This window comes from Ornithorhynchus anatinus, chromosome 1 (genome assembly GCF_004115215.2).
Source record: "Ornithorhynchus anatinus isolate Pmale09 chromosome 1, mOrnAna1.pri.v4, whole genome shotgun sequence".
Taxonomy (NCBI): Eukaryota; Metazoa; Chordata; class Mammalia; order Monotremata; family Ornithorhynchidae; genus Ornithorhynchus; species Ornithorhynchus anatinus.
This window is the reverse complement of record NC_041728.1, coordinates 101145958-101168861: the sequence shown is the minus strand read 5'-3', so window position 1 is coordinate 101168861 and position 22904 is coordinate 101145958. Positions and strand designations below refer to the sequence as shown.

Genomic DNA, 22904 nt, shown 5'->3' with positions numbered 1-22904 from the left:
TTCCTCCTTGGGCAGGCATTCACTGTGCATACACAGTGCTTAAGAACCATCGAAGATCCAGAGACCGGGAAGGGGAAAGAAAGGACAAATGAGTGGGGAGAGAGTTGAAGACAGAAGATTGGCTTGGGAAGGAAAAAGGGAGAGGAGGGTAAGAGACTGAGGACAGCTTAATTATTAGGATTATCTTGTTATTAGTGATGAGACATGTTGTGTGCTGGCACATCTTTCCCAGTTACGCCCACCTTCTTGGCACCTAAAATGTGGAATTTATGCCACGTTTGGCGTTTCACCCAATGTTGGGCTTGACCTCTGTGACCCACTCACCTCCTGTTTTCAGGGCAAAACCAACAAGTTTCTCTGGCAAGTTAGGGAACTAGAAGTTAAATTCAGACATACCCATGACTTTGCAGGGATTGATATTCCTTTTGGGCAGATATTGGTCTTTGGGTTTCTCATCAAGGAAGCAGGCGCGCTGGTAGAATATGAAAGTTGTGAAATCTGTGAAGTTTTGCCCTCCCTCTACGGATGCCACATGTGTGGAAAACTTCAGGTACAGAGTCATAGTAGACGTTTCAGCTCTCTTCTTTTTTACTTCAAGTCCTTTCCAGTGTCATTTTTCTGCTTGGATTCTCTTCGACCCCTCTGACTAGTGCATATACAAACTGCATCCTCCCATGGCAGTCGAAGAGGGCATTTGGCAACGGTGCTCTGAAATTTTGCCACCCAAGGGTGCCTATAAGTTGTCTGCTACCTACTGACACCTCCAACTAAACAGTATCTGCCTCCCCCCTGCTAGATTGTAATCTCCTTCAGCAGGCCATGTAGACAAGAGAGAAGCAACAGATGGAATCTATCTACACTATCTAGACTTCCTTGAAGCTTTGATTTTTGTCCCACTTTTCCTCCTTATTGGCAAGCTGGTGTAGTCTGGCTTGTAGTTTGTAGTAGTTTGTATGCTGTAGTTTGCCCTCAAGGAGTAGTCATCGGTGACACGGAATCACACTGGGAAGGCACTCCCAGTGGTGTTCCATAGGGATGGATCGGCCTGCAACTGATCTATCCGAGGTCCTTGTAGATGGTCTGGGTGAAGAAATCGAGACCTGGGCTCGTTAAAGTTTCATAGGATCCTAAATCGAGCCGGTTGGGCAACGCTTTAAATGACAGAACTAAAAGTTGAAGTAACCTAGAAGAAGGGTGAAATTCAATCCTGCAGGGATGAAAAACAAACATCATTAATCCAGGATTGGGGAAGGACTGTCTAGAAAAGGTGTGACGGAGAAAAAGAACTGGGTTCATGTTCAGCTGTTGAAAGCGCGTCAAGTAAATAAAACTGTTATTAAACAAAGCTAACCCGTCACCTCGGTATATCAGAAGAGTTTGGCGTGGCATTGGGAATGTTATCTCTGCTTTACCGTGTGTGATCACAACCTCAATAGAGTACTGGGTACAGATATGGTCCTCTGTCTTTAAACATGATACAGAGGAATAAAAGCAGGTCCAGAGAAGGCATAGAAAAATAGGTCTCCTGATAAAAGGGAAAAGAAATTGGGGTTGTTGATGATGGTGATAATAATAATAACAATTATGGTATTTGTTAAGCACTTGCTTGTTCCAGGCACTATACTAAGCCCTGTGGAGGAATACAAGCAAATCAGCTTAGACACAGTCCCTATCCCACGTGGGGCTCACAGTCTTAATTTCCATTTTCTAGATGAGGGAACAGTCACAGTGAAGTGACTTGCCCAAGGTCATACAGCAGACAAGTGGAGGAGCTGGGATTAGAATCCATGACCTTCTGACTCCCAGCCCCATTCTCTATCCACTATACCATGCTGCTTCTCTTAGGGAAGAGAAGGCTAAAGGGTGACAATTCCCATCTGCAAAAACAGTAGAGAAGCAGCCTAGAGGATAGAGCCAGGGGCCTGGGGGGCAGAAAGACCTGAGTTCTAATTCCAGCTCTACCTCTTGTCAGCTATGTGACCTTGGGCAAGTCACTTCACTTCTCTGTGTGTCTGCTTCGTCTGTAAAAAAATAATAATAATGTTGGTATTTGTTAAGCGCTTACTGTGTGCAGAGCACTGTTCTAAGCGCTGGGGTAGATACAGGGTCATCAGGTTGTCCCACTTGAGGCTCACAGTTTATCCCCGTTTTACAGATGAGGGAACTGAGGCACAGAGAAGTTATGTGACTTGCCCAGAGTTACACAACTGACAAGTGGCAGAGCTGGATTCGAACCTGTGACCTCTGACTCCCAAGCCCGGGCTCTTTCCCCTGAACCACTCTAAAATGGAGATTAATACTGTGACCTCCACTTGGGACATGGACTGTGCCTAACCTCTGATCTCCCTTCCTCCTCTCTCGCCCCGCTCCAGTCTATTCTTCCCTCCGCTGCCCGGCTCATCTTCCTGCAGAAACGATCTGGGCATGTCACTCCCCTTCTTAAAAACCTCCAGTGGTTGCCTATCGACTTCCGCACAAAACAAAAACTTCTCACTCTAGACTTCGAGGCTGTCCATCACCTTGCCCCCTCCTACCTCTCCTCCCTTCTCTCTTTCCACCACCCACCCCACACGCTCCGCTCCTCTGCCGTCCACCTCTTCACCGTCCCCCGTTCTTGCCCGACCCGCCGGCGACCCCCGGGCCACGTCCTCCCGCGGTCCCGGAACGTCCTCCCTCCTCACCTCCGCCAAACTGATTCTCTTCCCCTCTTCAAAACCCTACTTAAAGCTCACCTCCTCCAAGAGGCCTTCCCAGACTGAGCTCCCCCCTTCTTCCCTCTGCTCCCTCTACCGCCCCCCTTCACCTCTCCGCCGCTAAACCCTCTTCTCCCTCTTTCCCTCTGCCCCTCCCCCTCTCCCGTCCCATCCCCTCAGCACTGTACTGGTCCGCTAGACTGCATATATCTTCATTACCCTATTTATTCTGTTAATGAGATGTACATCACCCTGATTCTATTTATTGCTGTTGTTTTAATGAGATGTTCTTCCCCTCGATTCTATTTATTGCCATTGTTCTTGTCTGTCCGTCTCCCCCGATTAGACTGTGAGCCCGTCAAAGGGTAGGGACTGTATCTGTCTGTTACTGATTTGTACATTCCAAGTGCTTAGTACAGTGCTCTGCACATAGTAAGCGCTCAATAAATACTATCGAATGAAATACTATTGAATGAATAACCTTTTTCATTCATTCAATAGTATTTATTGAGCGCTTACTATGTGCAGAGCACTGTACTAAGCGCTTGGAATGAACAAGTCGGCAACAGATAGAGACAGTCCCTGCCGTTTGACGGGCTTACGGTCTAATTCGGGGAGACGGACAGACGAGAACAATGGCAATAATTAGAGTCGAGGGGAAGAACATCTCGTAAAAACAATGGCAACTAAATAGAATCGAGGCGATGTACATTTCATTAACAAAATAAATAGGGTAATGAAAATATATACAGTTGAGCAATATAACAATGTGATAAGCTTGTATCCACCACAGGGCTTAGTCTGGGGCCTGCAACATATCAAGTGCTTAACCATAGGAAAAACAAAAGAATAAGAAGGGTTTTTGTAGAGATGTTGCAGGCCTGTATTTTCCATGTGTGTATCTCCTATTCTCTTTCCACTGAGCTCCTTGTGGGCGTGGAATATAACTACCAACTCTCTTGTATTGAATTCTCCCCAACCGCTTAGTACAGTGCCCTGCACACAATAAGCAGTCTATAAATATCATTGATGATAGTAATAATGTTGGTATTTGTTAAGTGCTTACTATGTGCAGAGCACTGTTCTAAACGCTGGGGTAGATACAGGATACTCAGGTTGTCCTACGTGAGGCTTACAGTTAAATCCCCATATTACAGATACGGGAACTGAGGCACAGAGAAGTTAAGTGACTTGCCCACAGTCCCAAAGCTGACAAGTAGCAGAGCAGGGATTCGAACCCATGACCTCTGACTCCCAAGCCCGGGCTCTTTCCACTGAGCCATGCTTATTGATTTTAGAGGACTATCTGAGCGGAAGCAAAGCTTAAACTGAAACAAGAGAGGGTTTTCTTGACTGTAAACCAAAACTCCCCAAATACATATGGGTAATGAAACACTGAACGAGCCTGCCGATGGAAGTTGTGAAATCTTCACTTGGAGACCATTAAGGAAAGATCAAATAATCATTTGTCCTGGACGATATAGCCATTCATTCATTGTCATATTTATTGAGCGCTTACTGTGTGCAGAGCACTGTACTAAGCGCTTGGAACGTACAGTTTGGCAACAGGTAGAGACAATCCCTGCCCAACGGGCTCACAGTCTAAAAGGGGGGCTGGAAGCAGGGGGCTGGACCCAGTTATCTCTTGAAGTCCTTGCCTTGTCTAAGATTTTTTTTAAGTGGTATTTGTTAATCACTTACTAATGTTCCAGACATGGTACTAACCGCTGGGATAGTTACAAGATAATCAGGTTGGACACAGTCCATTTCCCATGTGGGTCTCACTCCTAATCTCCATTTTGCGGATGAGGTAACGGAGACGTGGAGAAGTTAAGAGACTTGCTCAAGGTCCCACAGAAGAATGTGGGATTAAGTCTGTAAACCTCATATGTCCAACCTAATTATCTTGCATCTACCCCAGCGTTTAGTAAAGTGCCAGGTACAAAGTCAGTCCTGAACAAGTACCATTAAAAATAATAATATTAACATTTATTACGTCTTTACACAAGGCCAAACAACACTGGGGTAGTTACAAGGCCTTAGGATCTGACCCAATCCATATCCCACATGGAATTCTCAGTCTAGGAAATGGGGAGAGCAGAGAACCATATCTGTAATTTATTTATGTTAATGTCTGTCTCTCCCTCTAGGCTGTGAGCTCCTCGAGGGCAGGAATGAGTTTATTTGTTGTTCTACTGTATTCTCTCTCCCGAGCGCTTAGTACAGTGCTCCGCACAAAGTAAGCACTCAGTAAATACGACTGAATGAACGAACCACTTTTCCTTCTGTGTGGGTAGTGTGACGGGACTTGTAGGGCCATCGTGAGACAGCCTCAGTGGGTGAGACGTGTAGAATGGATGAATGCAGGATGCCCAAACAGCTATTGAATGGTGAGCTGAACGGGCGCATATACAGGCAGTCAGGGCATAGCAGATGAACATAAGAATGTAAATGTCATTACTGGCGCTGACCCATCGTCCGTTCAGTCCCATGTTCTATTCCGACAGAGCAACAGGAAGAACTGAATGATTTCTGCCCTCCTTGCGTTCCATCCTCATTCCTCTCCGTACTCCTTGAGCAAGTTGTCTACACCCGCTGGCTCCACTTCCTCTCTTCCAATTCTCTCCTGCCCTCTCTAAAGTCACCAGTGACGTACTTCCAGATTCAATGGCCTCTCCTCCATCCTAATCCTCCTCCATCTCTCAGCTGCCTTGGGCACTGTAGACCACCTTCTGCCCCTTGAAACCTTATCCAACTCCAGCTTCCATCGATCAATCAATCGATGGTATTTATTGAGCGCTTACTATGAGTAGAGCAATGTGCTGAGCGCTTGGAAGAGAACAGTACAACAGGAGACAGACAGGATCCCTGTCCGTAACGAGCTTGCGGTCTAGAGGGGAGTTTCACCGACACTGTCCTTTCCTGGTTCTCTTTCTTATCTCTCTCCTCACTCCTTCTCAGTCTGTTTTGCCGGCTTCTTTGCCTCCCCCCCTCTAACTGAGGGATCCCTCGAGGCTCAGTTCTGGGTCCCCTTCTATTCTCCATCTACACTCGCTGCCTTGGAGAAGTCATTCATGCCCATGGCTTCAACTACCAACCTTCCCTGGATGATTCCTAAATCTCCATCTCCAGCCCTGACCTCTCTCCTTCCCTGTACTCTTGCATTTCCTCCTGCCTTCAGGACATCTCTACCTGGATGTCCTCCCGTCACCTCAAACGTAACATATCCAAAACAGGACTTCTCATCTTCCCACCCAAACCCTGACCTCCCCCTGTCTTTCCCATCACTGTAGACAACACCACTGTCCTCCATGTCTCGCGAGCTCAAAACATCAACATTCATTCATTCAATAGTATTTATTGAACGCTTACTATGGGCAGAGCACTGTACCAAGCGCTTGGAATGGACAAATCGGTAACAGATAGAGACAGTCCCTGCCCTTTGATGGGCTTACAGTCTAATCGGGGGTGACGACAGACAAGAACAATGGCAATAAATAGAATCAAGGGGAAGAACATCTCATTAAAACAATAGCAAATAAATAGAATCAATAGAATCAACATTATCCTAGTTTCTCCTCCTTCTTACCCCAGCCTTAAGGTGCCTAGTGATTTGTATTACTATGCTGTAGCCCCTCGGCACACTGAATTTGGCTACAACATCCTAGGTTCTACTGATGTGTAAGACTGGAAGAGGGTGGGTTGAGGCAAGCTCAGAAAGCACGTCTCCCTGTCGATTGCTCCTCCACCAGTTTTTAGGGCTTGCCCCCAATATCTGCTTCTTGCGCTTTCCTGTAGTCGGCTGAACCCCATTTCTGAAACGGAGAAGCAGCAGTGAATTGGCCAGAATTTTCTCCTTTTAATCTACGAGTAATCTCGGGTGAGGGGAGCTCTGGGGAGTAAAAGTCTGAAAAGTCCTTCTCCCTCCCTCTAAACTGTAAGTTTGTTTTGGGCAGGAAACATAGCTACAACTCTGTACTGTACACTCCCAAGCGCTTAGTACAGTGCTCTGCACACAATAAATAAATGGTATTGATTGACTGACTGATTCTGCCCTTGAGGACTATAAAAAGCTCCAGTCATTCCTACCAAATTTTGGGATATTTTGGAGACCTTGGGGCATCTTCTTCCCTTCCAAGACAGTTCAGTAACAAACACTTAAGGAACTCACAGACTTATTTTGTAGTTGTGTCACTTTAATAGGTTTGTAGTGTCATATGCTCTACCACATAGTAATTACAGAAACAAGATAATTACAGAGCCCAAGAAAGATGCAAATGATTTACCTGTGGTTAAATGTTCTCTGTTCAAAACAAGTGTTTCCACACGTAAGGCCAAATTAAGAGAAACCACTTTGACTCTAGTTTATTGTAGCCATGCAGATATTTCATGTCCAAAACAGCACATCTCATATTCCCATCCAAACCCTGCCCTCTCCCCTGACTTCCCCCATCACTGTAGACACACCACTAGAGAAGCAGCCTGGCTCAGTGGAAACAGTACGGGCTTGGGAGTCAGAGGTCGTGGGTTCGAATCCCGGCTTTGCCACTTGTCAGCTGTGTGACTGTGGGCAAGTCACTTAACTTCTCTGTGCCTCAGATACCTCATCTGTAAAATGGGGATTAAGACTGTGAGCTTCATGTGGGACAACCTGATTACCCTGTATACACCAGCGCTTAGAACAGAGCACTGCACATAGTAAGCGCTTAACAAATACCAACATTATTATTATCTTCTCTGTCTCCCTTGTCCCTATGGCTCCTTCAGGTTATCACTGGGGTAGATACAAGTTATTCAGCTTGGACACAGTCCCTGTCCCATGCTAGACTCAGGGTCTTAATTCCGATTTGACAGATGAGGTAGCTGAGGCACAGAGAAGTGATATGACTTTCCCAAGGTCACACAGCAGACAAGTGGCACAGCCAGGATTAGAACCCAGATCTTTCTCAATGCATTAGGCCACGTTTCTTCTCTCTTCTATCCTAATTCTCCCCGATCTCTCAGCTGCCTTCTACCCTGTGGACCACCCCCGTCTCCTGGAAACATTCAATGTCCGCTTCACTGTCCTCCTCTCCTGGTTTTCCTCATCTCTCTGGTCATTCATTCTCAGTCTCCTTCGTGGGCTCCTCCTCTGCCTCCCACCCTCTAACTGGGGTGGGGTGGTGTCCCTCAACGTTCAGTTCAGGGTCCCCTTCTATTCTCCATCTACACCCACTCCCTTGGAGAACTCATTCGCTCCCATGGCTCCAGTTCCCACCTGTGTGTGGATGATATCCAAATCTACATCTCCAGCCCTGATCTCTCTCCTTCTCTGCTATCTCCCATCCGGACATCTCCACCGGGTTGTCCCACTGACACCTCCAACTAAACGTGTCCAAAACGGAACTCCAAATCTTGGACCCAAACCCTGTCCTCCGCCTGTCTTTCCCAGCACTGTAGACAATAGCACTATCCTCCTTAATAATAATAATAATAATAATTATCATACTTGTTAAGCCCTATGTGCCAAGCTCTCTTCTAAGCACTGGGTTAGATCCGGGTTAATCAGTTTGGACGCAGTCCCTCTCCTCCATGGTGCTCACATTCTTAATCCCCATTTTACAGATGAGGTAAACCAGGCCCAGAGAAGTTAAGTGACTTGCCCAAGGTCACACAGTAGACATGTGGCAGAACAGGGAGTCCTCCTGGCTCCTGGGGCCGTACTCTATCCACTAAGCCACGCTGCTGCCTCCGGCCACGCTGCTGCCTCCGGCCACGCTGATGGCCTGATCCGTTCGGGGTGTGGATAAATAGTCGGGGAAGACTTGTTGAAGTGGGGTTTGGAGGGGGGGCGAGGGTGACGTCGAGGGGATGTGAAAATGGGGGATGACAAGACAAATGAGAGAAAGCAGCTGAAGATTAGCCCATCATCGTCTCTCTCTCCATTTCAGTTCCCCATTATCACGAGCGACTGGCAAAACCTAGTTAGCCTTTGGATAGATTGTGGTATTGTGCCCACAGCAGCAGTGGAAAGAACGCAAGCCTGGGATCAGAGGACCTGTGTTCTAGTCCCACCTCAAATACTTGCCCGTTGTGTGACCTTAGGCAAGTAATTTGCCTTTTCTCTGCCTCAGTTTCCTTTTTGTAAAGTGTGTATGAGGAGGTTAAATCCCTATTTTTCCTTCTACTCTGAGCCTCATGTGGGACAGGGACCTGGTCATTTTGGATCTCTCCCAGTGTTTAGAACAGTACTGGGCACACAGTAAGTGTTTAATAATAATAATAATGTTGGTATTTGTTAAGCACTTACTATGTGCAGAGCACTGTTCTAAGTGCTGGGGTAGATACAGGGTAATTAGGTTGTCCCTCGTGAGGCTCATAGTATTAATCCCCATTTGACAGATGAGGTAACTGAGGCACAGAGAAGTGAAGTGACTTGCCCACAGTCAAACCGCCGACAAGCGGCAGAGCTGGGATTCGAACCCATGATCTCTGACTCCCAAGCCCGGGCACTGTCCACTGAACCACACTGCTTACTTCCATCGTTATTAATTGTCATTACGATTTTACAACTAAGGAATTAGTTGCATTTTACTCATCTTTTTCCACAATTAGAAGTTATGTGACGGGGTGGAATTCAATATTAAAAAAAATGTATGTAAATATTGATTGTCTTATGATGTTCGAGAACAACTAAGATCTGTCTCTTCTTACTTGCCCCTTCCCTGAACTAATCTCATGAACTGCTTTGCACAGCCCCTAAATTTGAATGTTGCAGGGCTAGGTATGGTCTTTAAAAAGCAGTGGAGCCTAGTGGATAGAGTGCAGGCCTGGAAGTCAGGAGCTGGGTTCCAATTGTGACTCCTCCACTCGCCTGCTGTGTGACCTTGGGCAGGTCACTTAACCTTCACTGTGCCTGAATGACCTCATCTGGAAAATAGGGATTGATTTTGTGAGCCCTATCTGGGACCTGGCCTGTGTCCAACCTCATTAGCTTCTATCTACCTCAGTGCTTAGTTCAATGCCTGGCACCTAGTAAGAACTTAACAAATGCCTTTAAAAAAAATCAGAACGGCTCTCTTCTGATTCAGCCAGAGCTGAGTCGATGGACAGCTGTGATTCTTGGAAAGAAGTACTATGTCTCTTTCTTAAGTAGTAGTGGAATGGGGTATAACTGCCCTTTAGTAGCATCTTAAAAGAGCTCGTACCTTTTAACAGTTCAAACAGTTTCAAGTACAGCATTTTCAAAATACTCTCGAGTATTTCCAAGCACAGTTTATTCAGCTTTGGTGCTTCAGTATTCAGCTTCAGGTTCAGCTATCTCCAACACATTCAGAAAACTTTGAGGCCATTTGGTGAAGCAGAAATCCCCAAGTGTTGACGAGCAACTACAGAATTTTCATCCTCCAGGACGTAAACCCGAAGGCTGTTAAATATTTTCTTAGAGGAGCACGGCTTAGTGGTAGAGCACGAGCCTGGGAGTCAGAAGGACTTGGGTTCTAATCCAGGCTCCGCCCACTTGTCTGCTGTGTGACCTTGGGCAAATCACCTTACTTCTCTTGAAAGAATTACTAGTCGTTCTACTTATTACTACTTACTACTTGAAAGAATTATTACTCCTTCTTAAGTAGTTTCTTAAGAAACTCAGTTACCTCATCTGGAAAATGGGAATTAAGACTGTGAGTCCTTTGTGGGACAGGTCTGTGTCCAACCCAAATGCCTTGTATCTACCCCAGTGCTTAGTACAAAGCCTGGCAAAGAGTAAGCGCTTAGCAAATACCATAATTATCATTATTAGCATCATCATTATTATTGGTTAAAAATAATCTTAAATCAAGCGACTTCTGGTTTATACACAGAAAGAGCCCGGGCTTGGGAGTCGGAGGTCATAGGTTCGAATCCCTGCTCTGCCGCTTGTCAGCTGTGTGACTTTGGGCAAGTCACTTAACTTCTCTGTGCCTCAGTTCCCTCATCTGTAAAATGGGGATTTAGACTGTGAGCCTCACAAGGGACAACCTGATTACCCTGTATCTACCCCAGCGCTTAGAACAGTGCTCTCCACATAGTAAGCGCTTAACAGATACTGACATTATTATTATTATTATTATTATTATTATTATTATTAACAAAGACTCCTAAAACAGTATTAACACCTTTTTAAGGATGGAGAATTACTGTGACCCAGAGGCGGAAGAATATTGCAGACATGAAAGATAGCCATATACCAAGATGAAAGAACCTCTAATTTAATTTCTACCTGCCGCTGGTTTCTAAGTACCTCTTTTCATCTATACCATTTAAGCGCTCAGTACAGAGCTCTACACACAGTAAGTGCTCAATAAATACCATATATTGAATCTTTTTTTCAGTGGGGAAATTCATCAACACCCAGAATCTCCATTAAGCCATCATTTGGGGGATATTTGGAAGTAGTTTAACATGGAAATGAAGATCTGATGGGAACAACTATTGATTACAAATCCTGAGGCAAACAAATGTTTTTGCTTGGGGATCAGAGAACTGAGAACGACATACTCTAAGATATACAGCTCTCTGGGAGAAAAGGAAGAAAAAAACAACTTGTTTTGTTGCTCTCTCTTTACACAGTGCCATTCTTTACTGTGACAAGAACATAATTGTTTAGAATTGTTACTGTTTGGTCACTGCAAATAGAGGAAGCCTCCGTCACTAGCAGAGAAGCATTTCCAGGATAAATTCAGTTATTTCATTACTGAAAAAGTAAAACATCCATAGCAAAATGAGAGAATCTGTTCTCTGCTTTAGCCCTTGTTTCAGGTTTAAGACCCTAACACCTCTGGTGCTTTTTTGCAAGTTATCCACATATTTTTAAAAGAAAAGATTCATGAAAAATTTGCTGCTAAAAACGTCATCATCTTAAATGCCAAGTCCTGTTATCTAGTTAAATGAAGATTGAGTCACGAAACCTTAAACTAGTGGAGATTTGTATTTTGCAGGAAATTTTGCCAGTATTGTGATCGCGGTGGTATTCCAGCAACCCAGTCATGCCCAATTATGCTCAAATTCAGATGAAATCTTATGGTTAGTGGCATCATCTTTTTTAGAAAATGAAATTTTAATGTGTTTTTTTTTTTAAAGCTCTTACTGCGTCAAGCACTGTTCTTGAGTGCTGGGATAGATTAGTCAGGTTGGACCCAGCCCCAGTCATACATGGGGCTCGCAGTCTAAGTAGGAAGGAGGAGGATTATATTTCCAGTTTACAGATGAGGTAAATGAGGCACAGTGAAGTGAAGTGACTTGCCTGAGGTCACAGAGCAGACATGTGGCGGAGCCGGGATTAGAACCCAAGCCCACTGACTCCCAGGCCCATGATCTTTCTACTAGGTCAAGCTGCTTCTCTTGGAATACAGATACAGTTCTATCTCTTCATCTCAGTCTTGTGTTTCCTCTTAATCCATTACTAGAGCTCCAAAATTCTGCAGGAAAGTGACCATCATCATTTTCATTTTGACCAGTGGAGCAAGACAAGCCTCATTGTCATGGACTACTTTGTTCTGGAAAGGGGTAATCGATTTACTTGCCTGGAGCAGAGCAGTAAGACCTTGCATTCATGAGCTGACGTGAATTGACTGAAGAAACAAACAAACAAAACTAGTTTGGGTTTGTGTTAGGACTAGAGGATCTGGGTTGTAATGCTGACTTGGCCACTTGCCTGCTGCATGACCTTGGGCAAGTCACATAATAATAATGTTGGTATTTGTTAAGCGCTTACAATGTGCAGAGCACTCTTCTAAGCGCAGGGGTGGATACAGGGTAATCAGCTTGTCCCACGTGAGGCTCACATTTAATCCCCATTTTACAGATGAGGGAACTGAGGCACAGAGAAGTTAAGTGACTTGCCCACGGTCACACAGCTGACAAGTGGCAGAGCCGGGAGTCGAACTCATGACCTCTTACTCCAAAGCCCAGGCTCTTTCCACTGAGCCACTCTGCTTCTCCCACATAACTTCTTGGTGCCTCATTTTCCTCATCTGAATAATGGGGATTCAATCCCTGTTCTTCCCCCTTGAACTTTGAGCCCAGTGTGGGACAGGGACTGTATCCAACCTCATTATCTTGTATCTTCTCTAGTACTAAGTACCGTGCTTTGCACATAGTAAGCACGTAGCAAATACCGTCATCCTTATTATTGCCATTATCACTATCTTAACTGTAAGAAATGTTGCTGGCCGTAATGTATTTTCCAAGTGCTTAGTACAGTGCTCTGTACACATTAAGCACTCAATAAATATGATTGAATGAATGAATAGTGGTCTGCAGAGCTTGTCAGTCAGTCATTTATGGAGCACTTACCGTGTGTATTTTACTAAGCGCTTGGGAGAGTACAGTGTAACAATATAACAGAACATTCCCAGCCCTTAATGAGCTTACAGTCTAAGAAGGGGAGACGGACATTAATATAAATGAATAAATCACAGATATATACATAAGGACTGGGAAGAAGGATTCATGCATTCAGTCATTGCTGTATTTATTGAGTGCTTACTGTGTGCAGAGCACTGTACTAAGTGCCTGGAAAGTACAATTCAGCAACAAATAGAGACAATCCCCACCCAACACCGAGCTCTAAACAAGTAAACAGGCATCAATAGCATCAATATAAATAAATAGAAATATTTATATATATGTATACATTTATAAATAGACTAATAGTAATAATAATTTTGATATTTGTTAAGCTCTTAGTAGGTGCCGAGCACTGTTCTAAGCGCTGGGGTAGATACGGGATAATCAGGTTGTCCCATGTGAGGCTCACAGTCTTAATCCCCATTTTACAGATGAGGTAACTGAGGCAAGTTAAGTGACTTGCCCAAAGTCACACAGCTGACAGGTGGCGGAGCCAGGATTAGAACCCATGAGCTCTGATTCCTAAGCCCGGGTTCTTCATATGTACTTATATACACAAATGCTGTGGGCGGGGAGGGGGTAGAGCAGAAGGAGGGAGTCAGGGAGAAAGGGAGGGGAGGAGGAGCAGAGGAAAGGGGGGGCTTAGTCTGCGAAGGCCTCTTGGAGGAGATGAGCTTTCCTTAGTGCTTTGATACGGGGGAAATGAGCTAGTTTGGAAGATGTGAGGAGGGAGGGCATTCTGGGCCAGAGGTAGGATGTGGGCCAGGGGTCGATGGCGGGACGCGGAGAATGAGGCACAGAAAGGAGGTTGTCGGTGGCAGAGGGGCGGAGTGTGCAGGCTGGGCTGGAGAAGGAGAGAAGGGAGGTGAAGTAGGTGGGGGCAAGGGGATGGACAGCTCTGAAGCCAAGAGTGAGGTGTTTTTGCTTGAATAAATGAATGAATAAATAAATGGATGAATAAAGGGAGCAAGTCGGGGCAACGCAGAAGGGAATGGGAGAAGAGGAAAGGGGGACTTAGTCTGGGAAGGCCTCTTGGAGGAAATGTGCCTTCAATAAGGCTTTGAGCGGGGGGAGGATCGTGGTCTGTCGGACAATTGGCTCTTTTGGCTTTCTTCCAACGCATGTTCTTTTGGAGTTCAGATAAGTTTGGTGGTAGTGTGTTGCGGATACATCGTCTTTTTGTGTTGCTAGCAGCTCCTCGGTGGTTGATATGGGTTTGCCCACTGGCTTGTGTAGAGTGGCTGGCACACCAGCTCCCACTCCTGCTGGCCCCAGGAGCCCCGATAGGCCTCTTAGTCATTATTATTATTATTACTACATATCCTTTATATTAATGTCTGTCTCTCCCCCTCTAGACTGTAAGCTCTAGACCGTGGGTAGGGAACACATCTACCAATTTTGTTCTGTTGTACTCTCCTGAGCACTTAGTACAGTGCTCTGCCCACAGTTAGTGCTCAAATACCATTGACCAATTGATTGGGAGGGGACGGGTTAGGGAGGCGTAGAGCCCTGGTGCCCTTTGTTTTGTACCTTTATACCTGGTTGCGATTCATGTGCGTGATTTCAAATCAGAAAGTATCAGTGACAACCTTACTGAGTCCTGCAGATTAGTGCCATAATAATAATAAGAATTAATAATTATGGTATTTGTTAAGCGCTTATATGTGCCAAGCACTATTATAAGTGCTGGGGTAAGTACAAGGTAATCGGATTGTCCCATGTGGGACTCACAGTCTCAATCCCCATGTTACAGATGAGGTAACTGAGGCACAGAGAAGTTAAGTGACTTGCCCAAGGTCAGACAGCAGATAAGCGGTGAAACCGGGATTAGAACCCTTGACCTCTGACTCCCAAGTGTGTGCTCTTGCCACTAGGCATTTGAATAGTAAAACATGTGATCCTTGCCTTGTAGAGCCTGCAGACAAACGAGAGAAAAACATTTCCGAGTGTTTCCATTCATTCGATGTAACTGGATTGATATCAGGTGTTTGTATTTCTGTGTCTGGAGCAAGAATGGATGTTTCCAGAGAGATCTCCAAATGATTTGATGAATGGAAAAATGACAAGTACCTCACTGTTTCAGTTTGGCAAGATGTCATTAAAAATCATCCAAACGCTGGTTTAGGGGGCAGGTTAAACTATTTGGTGGAACATCTTTTCATGGATTCTTAGGGCACTCGTGCATTTGGGATTCTTACGTAAAGTAAATATTAGTTTCTAGTAAAATGGATGTGATCGGTCACTGCAAGGTAACATCCTTGATGAACTGTATTGTGTTTTCTTTGCTCAAGTTCTTGGCATGCCAGGACTGACCTCCCTTAATTATGTTTTGTTTGACCATCACATTACTGTTTGTTGCCTAGCACCCCCTAGACTCCCCCTCTTCTAGCTCACACATGATTAAAATGAGAAGAAAGCTAACATCAAAAAGGAAAGCTTGCTGGATTATTCCTTCTGACCGTGTTCGTTTTCACAAGATAAACCGTTTTCGAAAGCCCCCCGGCGAAATGGCACAAATCCGATTACTGGAAAATATTGGGCGCTCCGAGGACTGAACTCAGCCGTGACAGCCAGAAATCAGAGAACCGTATTTGGGAATTTTCTCGGCCATCACTTTACAGCTGTGACTTTGGTGAGGAGTGAGCAGAGGGTGGTTCAGAGCCTTATTATCGGGTTATGAACCGTCGGGGTGATTCATTCATTGGTTATTCAATCTGTAGACGCATCAGGAACATTTAAGTACACAGCAGGGAATGACTTTGTGGGAAAGCTAAAGGAGGGTGCCAGTGTAGCTTTTCCGGTTCAGAAACAGGCCCTTCCCAAGCCCAGAATTGTTTCCAGAGAGATGTCTAATGACCTGAAGAGCGGTCTGGCCTAGTGGAAAGAGCGGGCTGGCCTGGGAGTCACGGGACTTGGGTTCTGATCCTCGATCTGCCCCTCGTCTGCTGTGTGACCTTGGGTAAGTCACTGAACTTCCCTTTGCCTAAATGACCACATCTTTAAAATAGGGATTAAAGCTGTGAGCCCCAGGGGGAACACGGACTGTGTCCAAACTGGGTTCTAATCCCGGCTCGACTGCTTGTCTGTTGTGTGACCTTGGGCAAGTCACTGTACTTCTCTATGCATCAGTTAGCTCATCTGTAAAATGGGGATTAAGACTGTGAACCCCACCAGGGATAAGGGACTATGTCCAATCCCATTTGCTTGTATCCACCCCAGCGATTAGTACAGTGACTGGCACATAGCGCTTACCAGGGACCATTATTATTATTATTACTGTAAATAAATGGATTCGCAGGTACCTACCCCAGTGCTTAGTACAGTGCCTGGCACATAATGAGCATTTAACAAATGCCATAAAAAATAGCTTCCCCTCATTTGAACCATTTTATTTAATTGATGGATTTAAAATCAAGTTACTTGTGGAGAAGAAGCATAATCCTGATTTCCTTTTCATTAGAATGAGCACGATATCTGCTGTTTCCAGTTCAGAGGCATCAGATCTCAGTTGGACTGTTTGCCTGTCCTCCGGACGGCTAAAGCAGCGGGAAGGTGCGAAGTGCTGACGCACTGGTCGGTGACCAAGAGATTTTGGTCCAATTCCCCGGCCCGGCTTCAGACACTCGACCGTCCCGTGGTGGGTCCCAAAGAGCCGGGTTTTAGGGGGAGCCGTCGGGCCGCCATTACATCATGCTGAGCGGGTGCGCGATTTAACGTGATCCCAGAAAGTATAACGTTTTGTGGAAGAGTGTTTCTCCACTGCCCCCGGGACCACCCCCCAACTGAGCACCCCGGGCAGCCCAGATCCAAGACCCCAGTTTTGCCCTACTGGTGGATCGTCTCCACCCCACCGCCTTCTGTGAGAAGGGCAGCAGAGCGGCCGTCTCTGTGCGGTCACCATCTCTGAGCTCGTCGGTGCTGCTGTCTTTGAAAAGGACAATGGTTTGGCCATCTTGGAGTGAAGCTGAAAGGCCACCATTTTGGTTCTCAGGCCATCATCTCTGGAAGAGCCGTTGTGACTGCCCTGACAGTGCCATATTCTTGGGCCCTGGTTACCTTGCTTAAATAGGGGCCTGTCGTTGCCCCAGTTGAGCCACTGATTCATCAGAGAAGCAGCGTGGCACAGTGGAAAGAGCCCGGGCTTGGGAGTCAGAGTTCATGGGTTCGAATCCCGGCTCCGCCGCTTGCCAGCTGTGTGACTTTGGGCAAGTCACTTAACTTCTCTGTGCCTCAGTGACCTCATCTGTAAAATGGGGATGAAAACTGTGAGCCCCACGTGGGACAACCTGATCACCTTGTATCCCCCAGCGCTTAGAACAGTGCTCTGCACAAAGTAAGCGCTTAACAAATACCAACATTATGTTATTTATTGAATGCTTTCTGTGTGCCGAACACTATTAAGTCCTTGGAAGAATGCAGTATAACAGAGCTGGTAGACACATCCCCTTCCCACAAGGAGCTTACATACAGTCTAGAGGAGTGAAAGAAGGGTACTGAGGCCCCTCTTGATCTTTGACAGGGCCACCGTGTGTATAAAGCGGGGACCAGTTGGGGATTCTGTCGAGAACTTGGAGTGCCACAGGAAAAATGAACCACGTACTCACTGACTGTTTAGAAACAGATTATCCAGTCTGCAGAATCCCTAGACCTCTTGATTTTTGTACTTCTTTCTGCTGCTAGTTGTTTGACATTTTCTTAATAATAATGTTGGTATTTGTTAAGCTCTTACTGTGTTCCAAGCACTGTTCTCAGCACCAGGGGAGATACAAGGTGATCTGGCTGTCCCACGTGGGGCTCACAATCTTAATCCCCATTTTACAGATGAAGTAATTTAGGCCCAGAGAAGTGAAGCGACTTGCCCAAAGTCACACAGCTGACAAGTGGCTGAGCCGGGATTAGAACCCACGACCTCTGACTCCCAAACCTGGGCTCTTGCCACGGAGCCACGCTGCTTCTCTTGATAGTTTACACCCATAGCAGAAGATGGACAGGGAAAATGAGAGAAGGTGAAATGCAAATAACCCATATGTTACCTTCGGTAACAGGTTTGGCAAGGGGAAAAAAATGAAACTATTGGCTAAAATGAAGTATTTGGATTATCTGTGAATTTGGCCCCGCATGAGTCAGTGAGAGTTAATTGTTCACATAAATAAAGATACTGGTGCACCCAATTATGGTGGAAAGAAAAGAAATCAGGATTGTAGTTTTCAGGTTTAAAGAGCCACTCTTGTTTACCTCACTGTGCTCTTGAAGTTCAGTATCCTGAGCTCATTGATCACTGAATGCTGAGTAGCAGTGTAACTGGTGATCACTGAATGATGATTAGCAGTGTAACTGGTAACTATTTGAGGAGCAGATATTTGGTGGTTTTTCTGTTAAGTGGTGCAGATCCTGATGTCATCTCCTTTTAATGCAGCCAAGGAGCTTGGCAGAGTGGTTGGAGCCCGGCCCAGGAGGACTTGCACTCAAATCCCAGCTCTGCCACTTGTCTGCTGTGTGACCTAGGGCAAGTCATTTAACTTCTGTGCCTCAGTTGCCTCATCTGTAAAATGGGGATTAAGGTGGGACAAGGACTGTGTCCAACCTGATGGCCCTTGTACCTACCTCAGCGCTTAAAATAAGACTTGGCAGCTAGTAAGCGCTAAACAAATAACATCATTATCATTATTATTAAAGTCTTGTGGTTGGGGAAGAGTTTAGGGGACATTTGTTCCCCCTCCAGACTGTAAAGCTCATTGTGGGCGGGGAATGTGTCTGTTTATTGTTGTAGTGTACTCTCCCAAATGTTGGAGAAGGCTTGTGCTAATACCATGTACTGCCTGAAAGCCAAACAAAAGGATTTTAGAGCAAATTAAACCAAAGTGGTCTTTGGAAGGCCAAATGACTCAACTTATATTAGCATATTTTGGGCACATCATCAGGAGGACTAATTCTCTGGAGAAGATACTAATGCTAGGAAAAATCCAGGGAAAATGTGGAAGAGGCAGACCAGCAACTAGATGATGATAATAATAATGTTGGTATTTGTTAGTGCTTACTATGTGCAGAGCACTGTTCTAAGCACTGGGGTAGATACAGGGTAATCAGGTTGCCCCACATGAGGCTCAGTCTTAACCCCCATTTTACAGGTGAGGGAACTGAGGCATAGAGAAGTTAAGTGACTTGCCCACAGTCAAACAGCTGATAAGTGGCAGAACCCGGATTCAAACCCATGACCTCTGACTCTCAAGCCCAGGCTCTTTCCACTGAGCCACACTACTTCTAGATGGATAGAGGCCATAACAATGAGTACGGAAAAACCGTTAGAAAGGTTGCGAATTATGGCAGGGGACAGGAGGTTCTAAAGAAAGTACATCCATGGAGTCGCTACGAATTGGAAACGACTCGTTGGCACTTAATAATTTAAAAAAACCCTCTCCCAAGTGCTAAGTATAGTGTTGTACACACAGGAAGCGCTCAATAAATATTACTAACTGACTGTCTGTACTATATGCACTGACTTGGCTATATTCCTGAACTTTTCCTGCTTGATTTTATTATAGGATAGTGAACACTTTCACTTTCTTCATATCCTGCCTCTGGCCTGGAGCACCCTCCCCCTTCATATCTGCAGACGATCGCTTTCCCCACCTTCAAAACCTTATCGAAAGCACATCTCCTTCCCCGACTTAAGCCTTTGTTTCCTCTTCTCCCACTCCCTTCTGTGTCGCACTTGAATTTGCACCCTTTACTCACCCCACCTTCTCAGGGTCGCACCTGGAGAGTTTCCAGTCCTCTACCAGTCTCAGCTATGGGAGGGAGAGTCAAGTAGTCCATTCCATTCCCAGCTTGGGCAGCGGCTAGCGAGTGGCAGGCAATCTGCTACAAGTAGAAACTCACCCGTGCTGGGAGGCAGCGGCACGGGAGAGAGTCGAGTGTGGAGACTCAAGTTGACTGTACAGAAGGAGGCCATGGTAAACCACTTCTGGATTTTGACCAAGAAAACTCTCTGGATCCACTGCTGGAACGATGGCAGATGGAGAGCGGGGCCTTCTGTGGGTGATGTGTCCGTGATGCGGCTATGGGTCGGAGATGACTTGACGGCATAAGACAAGACTCACCCCACCTTCAGTCCCACAGTACTTATGTACTCACCCAAGCTCTTAGAATGGAGCTCAATGTATAGTCAGCACTCAGTAACTCAGTAAATATTATTGGTGCTGGTGATATGTGTAATTCATTAAAATTATTCTGTCGCCCCTCTAGACCATTCATTCAATTCAATAGTATTTATTGAGCGATTACTATGTGCAGAGCACTGTACTAAGCGCTTGGAATGAACAAGTCGGCAACAGATAGAGACAGTCCCTGCCATTTGACGGGCTTACGGTCTAATCGGGAAACCTAAACTGGAGATGCCGGGGATCGAACCCGGGGCCTCGTACATGCAAAGCATGCGCTCTACCACTGAGCTACATCCCCACCTAAAACTAGACTATAAACTTGATGTGGGCGGGGGATGTGTCTGTCAACTCTATTACAGTGTACTCTCTCAAGTGCTTAGTACAGTGCTCTGCACACAGTAAGCGCTCAATAAATATGATTGAGTCGATTGATTAAGGGTCTTTTGGGTGCTGTGAGATAGGACCCAAACTCTGCCATTCAGGAGCTTACAGTCTTACAATCTTTCCTACTGTTTACATACCAATTAAGACTAGATTTGTTGGAAATTCGTCAGAAAAGTATTTTAAGAGTTACTGAATCTTTGTAAAATGTTTGCCGAACCTCGTTCATTCAGTCGTATTTACTGAGCGCTTACTGTGTGCAGAGTACTGTACTAGTGATGAGTCTGTGGCTTGATTATAAGCTCTGTGAGATCAGGGGATTGTGTTTTACCAACTCTTTTGTACTCTGTCAGTCATTTTATACAACGCTCAGTTAATCAGTTTGCATCTCTTGAGCGCTTACTGTGTGCAGAGCACTGTACTAAGCTTTGGGAAGAGTACAGTATAACAGGGTAGGTAGACATGTTCCCTGCCCACAACGAACATGCAGTCTAGAAGGGGAGGCAGAATTTAATATAAAAGGCAAAATTTAATATAAATAAATGATAGATATGTGCATAAGTGCTGTGGGGCTGGAGGGGAGATGAATAAAGGGAGCAAGTCGGGGTGACGCAGAAGAGAGTGGGAGAAGAGGAAAGGGGGCTTAGTCTGGGAAGGCCTCTTGGAAGAGGTGGGCTTTCAATGAGGCTTTGAAGGGAGGAGGGTCATTGTCACATTAAAGAGGCCGTTGGCAGGATGTGGTGAGAGGTCAGCAGTGAGGACAACGAGATTGAGGTACAGTGAGAAGGTTGGCGTTAGAGGATCGAAGTGTGCGGGCTGGGTTGTAGTAGAAGAGCAGCAAGGTGAGGTGCTTAAGGTGAGGGACATGGTGATTAAGTGCTTTAAAGCCAATGGTAAGGCGTTCCTGTTTGATCAGAATAATCAATGGATCAATTTATCAATAATTTATGAATTATTGTCATCACTCCTGATTGGAGATATTGCAGACAAGTCTGTCATATGTCCCTGAAATCCACTTTCTCATCCCGAGTGATCCAGATGATTTCTCTCTCCCCATTTGCTTTGGCTCTCTAGTTGGTCAGCCTTTGAGTGAAAAATTTGGATTATTTAAACTATGATGAAAACAGTCGATCATGAGAAAATCTTGTGTGGAAAAACTGGATATTATATACCTCAATAGCTGGTTCAGCATTTGTCAAACGGAGACAGATGAATTTTTTGTTTCTTAACCAGTCTGCTATTCTTGGCCAAGATAAAGATTCCTTGAATATCTCTGTACTTGTGACTCCGTGTTGTTCCTCAGGGAATCAGATCTTTTGCTTTGAAATATAAGCAAGAGAACTGTGATTGGAAGAATAAATGTTCTTTTGGAGAGAAGCAAAATAAAATGGGAATTTAGCGTTTTCATCCTCAGTTTTTAATACTGAGTGTTTCCTCTGCCAGCAGAATAATTGAGTGTCTTCTGTGCCGATTAAACTGCATTTCCTCATCTCTAGAATATGGAAAATATCATGGCTTTTGTATCTTTTGCTTATGTCAACCAAATATAGTCCCTGAAAATATACATTTACAGAAAATTCTAGTGTTTTCCATTCCACCAAACAGAAACCAGCTTATTAAGCACCGGCTTTTTTCGGAGAGCCTGAGTTTCTGGAGCTGTTTTATTTCTCTTGCCAACCTGAATCTAGCAGGATTGAACTGCAAAACGGCCTTCTAATAGCGTTGATTGTCTTGCCCACCTTCTTCCCAGGAAAACTGCCACAAAAAGCAGATCTGTTTTTCCTTGAAGTGTTGTCATCATCACCCACTCAGAACTGCTTCTGTTATTGACCAGTCTTTGGGCTATTGGAATTGGGGCATCTGGGCACATGAAGTGAGTGAGAAAGGCTGCAGTTTACATTTCCTCAAGTGAAATGTGGGGTGGAATCACAGTGTTCCTGCTGTAGGAGGTAGGAGGTGTTTTGGTTTCCCTCTCCTGCATTCAAAACAAGGTAATTCTCCTTTTAAAAAACAGAAATAACCATCCCCTTAGGAAGTTGGGGAGTGCCTGAGGGGAAGCAAAGCCGCTTGGAGAAGTAGCGTGACCTATGGGATAGAGCCCGGGCCCAGGAGTCAGAAGGACGTGGGTTCTAATCCCTGCTGTGCCACTTGTCTGCTGTGTGACCTTGGGCAAGTCACTTCACTTCTCTGGGCCTCAGTCCCCCTCCTGTAAAATGGGGATAAGATTGCGAGCCCCCCGTGGGACAGGAACTGTATCCGGCCTGATTTACTTGTTTCCACCCCACTACTAGAACAGTGCTTG

The 22904-nt window shown here is 45.4% G+C and overlaps 1 protein-coding gene and 1 non-coding gene across 2 annotated transcripts in view; one reads left to right on the top strand and one right to left on the bottom strand.

The window, feature by feature from the left end:
* RNF13 (ring finger protein 13) overlaps nt 1–22904 on the top strand; it is a 247592-nt gene that overhangs the window by 115619 nt on the left and 109069 nt on the right. The gene's annotated exons all lie outside the window — the stretch shown is intronic.
* Nucleotides 20448–20519, bottom strand: TRNAA-UGC. Its single transcript has one exon. It is a non-coding gene; the product is annotated as a tRNA-Ala (tRNA).